The sequence below is a fragment of the Lycium ferocissimum genome, chromosome 5, assembly GCF_029784015.1.
Source record: "Lycium ferocissimum isolate CSIRO_LF1 chromosome 5, AGI_CSIRO_Lferr_CH_V1, whole genome shotgun sequence".
NCBI lineage: Eukaryota > Viridiplantae > Streptophyta > Magnoliopsida > Solanales > Solanaceae > Lycium > Lycium ferocissimum.
The window spans coordinates 25,816,756-25,820,426 of NC_081346.1; the positions used below are offsets into that span (position 1 = coordinate 25,816,756).

At 36.9% G+C, this 3,671-nt stretch overlaps 1 pseudogene; it reads left to right on the forward strand.

The window, feature by feature from the left end:
* The first annotated feature begins 2,948 nt into the window (after nt 1-2,948).
* Nucleotides 2,949-3,671, forward strand: part of LOC132057677 (dehydration-responsive element-binding protein 1B-like) — an 8,306-nt pseudogene continuing 7,583 nt past the window's right edge.

Consider the following 3,671-nt stretch of genomic DNA (forward strand, 5'->3'; position numbering starts at 1 on the left):
TATTCAGTTTATCATTGACTCTTATTACTTTCAATTTCAGCTTTCAGTTATTTCAGTTGCCTTACATGCTCGACACATTATTTGTACTGACGTCCCTTTGCTGGGGCGCTGTGTTTCGTGCCTGTAGGTCCATACAGTCAGAGAGATAAACCTCAACAATAAGGTACCAAGCATCAGCTTGTCAGTAATCTCCACTTCACTCGGAGTTGCCATGGTCAGAGTTTTGTTATACATATAGTATAGGTAGGCAGGGGCCCTGTCTCGACTACAGTACAATTGTCATCCTTAGAGGCTTGTAGACATGTTTAGTTATTGTACAGTTGCCAGTTTTGAGGCCTTGCCGGCCCTTGGATATGTCTTTTAAGTTGTATCATGACAGTACTCATGGAGGCCTTGTCGGCCCGCTTATATATCTTCATTTTGGAGTTATTTCAGTTACAATTTTTTTTTAGTATGGCCTTATCGGCCTATATTGGTATTCAGCTTGGTCTTATGGGCCCACGTATGCTTGATTGCATCCAGAGTTATGAGTTACACTTTGATATGCTCGATCAAGTGAGGCACTGGGTGTCAGTCTCACCTCCCCAGTTTTGGGACGTGACAAAAGTATTCAAAGACAAAAAAAAATATTATTAAATTAAGTAATTTCTACATATAAATTCTTGTCTTACTATTATTTTCTGCATAATAATTCATATATTATTATTTCTCATATAATAGTTTATATATTGTTATTCACCTCATAAATAATTTATGCATGTATCTTAATCCCGCATGTATGGTAGCACGTGAACCAAATGGCCCATGAGTGAATGAGCGAGTAGCTAATGTTTTTTATCCAAAAATATTTTTTGAAAAATAAGTAAATTTTTTTTATTAATTTTTGATATTTGATAAGCTAAGTAAGTAAAAAATATTGTCCCAATAATATTTATATATAGTCTAGGAAAACACTATGGGGTGCGAGTGAAGAGTAGGGTGTAGCCGGGTGATGGAGGTGGAGGCTATGAGGGGTGAGAGATGGAATGGTGTGTGTTGAAGGAATGGGAGGAGTGTAATTACACCTAAAAACTTATCTTCCCTATTTTCATAAAGAAAATCATATTCTTAAGTGATTTTTTAAAAGAAAATGTTTTTCAAGATTCTGAATGATCAAAGAGAAAAAAATTGGAAAACATTTTCCAAATGTTTTAACTTCTCCTTCAACATGAGTGCATTAATTTGGAAAGTGACACAACCTATTTGATTTCAAGCTTTCAACTATCGTTTTAGATCTTGACTTCAATTATTACTTCCTCCTACCTTATCATCTCCTCTCCCTAGTATACATTTTAATTTTGTCATAAGAAATTTAAAGTTCTTTGTAAGGTTAATTAAGATAGTTAGAATTTCTTTAGAAATGTGTTTGTTATGGAAATATCAAAATACCAACCTATTGAATTGAAGTACTAGCTAAGTTATAAAGAACTAGATCAAATGGAACATCTTGCTTTGATAATCTCTGACAATTTGACAAGTAGACAAAACATTCATAGTGTTCGTTGCTAGAGAATCAAATATTATTGCCTATAAATTACTTAAAACTCTATGGATGTACGTTAAGATGGAAGTACTTTTTCATCTACTGTTATGTAAAAATCTTCAGTGCACCTTCATTTATACAATAATACATTATTTCGAAATACACACATAATTAATTGAAAAGTAATCGAATTGAGCTATGAAGTATTTGAAGAATGAAACGAATCATATATCAGACCGGGACGAGATTCTTAGACTCCTTATATGGCTCGGATAATTTTCTTGTCTTTGATCGAGCTTTTCGAGTGTGAGTTAGACCCGATCCATACTTATCATGGTATCAGAGCTAGGTCCATCCGATGTAGGCTCCCAGACTGCGTCGAGGGGGTGATGAAATATCCATGAATGTGTACACTCTCCAGATTGGACAGTGGAAGTCCGAATCTATGTGTGAGGGGGGTTGATGAAATGACTAAGTCCCACATAGGATCCAGACGAGATCCTTGGACTCCTTATATGGCTTGGATAATACTTATTCCTTTGAGCTAGCTTTTGGGATGTGAGTTAACTAGGCCTGATCCATATTTTTCAATATTAATTTTTTTTTCTTGAAATATTAGTTTGAAGGTATATTTCAAGTTTATTGATTTACACTCACAAATCTTTAATTTATTTTACAAATTTAAGGGTACAGAATATTTTATACCATCAAGTCACTCAAAGGTTTCTAACAACTAGATTCTCTAAGGTACTATTTCCAGTCTTAGCGCCCCCACATGGGCTTAAAAAAGCGAATTTATAAAAACAAAACGGTTTTTATAAGTCGCTGATAATGTTAAGCCAAATGAGCTCAATTATTTTTGGCTTTTTTAAGCACAACGATTTATAAGTTCTGCCCACCCAAACACTCAAAAAAATTGAAAACAACTTATCAGCAACTTATAAGCCAATCCAAACTGTTCTCATTAGCTTCTAGAAAATTTTATCTGTAGCCTAATAAGTAAGAAGAATAGTCCTACTCAGTATCCTTTGACTTGACAACACGAAGTATTTATAAATTTCAAATGTCCATATTGGTAGTAGCCTAAGTAGTACCAGTACTCTAGATAAGATATATTCCAAAGGGGAAGAAAGAAAGAAAGAGAGGCAGAAACTAGAAATATTCACAGGTTGCCACATCAGCAGAAACTCACACAAGTTGAACACACTTAAAAGGTTTGGAACTTTCTACTTCTCTGAAAGCGGTCCAGCTGTCGCGTAAAACAGCTGCCCATAGGTTCTTTTAAACCCAATTAATAATCCAGCCCGTCTCCATATCACCCTCAAAATCCCGTGTTCTTTTCGTCATAAAAGCTTTTTAGTTTCAATGCTTCAGTCATCACATATTCTATTCTATAATCCTGCCTCCACTATATAGAAATCCCACTTTTCACATTCACCAGCACAAAACAAAACCCTCTAACTGAAACAATATTCAACACCACTAGAGTACTTTTTACTCTCTCAATCAGTGAAAAAAAATGGATATCTTTCGAAGCAATTATTCGGGCCCACTTATAGAATCATCATCATTTTCTGATAATAGCAACTCCCCCAATGGAGCTAATCTATCTGATGAGGAAGTTATGTTAGCTTCAAATAATCCGAAAAAGCCAGCGGGGAGGAAGAAGTTTCGGGAAACTCGACATCCAGTATACAGGGGAGTCAGGAAACGTAATTCAGGCAAGTGGGTTTGTGAAGTCAGAGAACCGAATAAGAAATCAAGAATTTGGCTTGGCACTTTCCTAACTGCAGAAATGGCGGCCAGAGCTCATGATGTGGCAGCTATAGCATTAAGGGGTCGTTCTACTTGCTTGAACTTTGCCGCCGACTCGCTTGAGGTTGCCTACCGTCTTCGGACGGTGCGCAAGGATATCCGAAGGCGGCCGCAGGCCGTCGCTTCCGGCCATTAGAGCCGGAAGGAGTTTCAGGAGAATTTGGCCGTACTCCTGAAACGTCAGAGAGTATGTTCTTTATGGATGAGGAAGCGCTCTTCTGCATGCCGGGATTACTTACGAATATGGCGGAAGGACTAATGCTACCTCCACCTCAATGTGCAGAAATCGGAGATTATGTGGAAGCTGATGCTGAGATGCCTTTATGGAGCTATT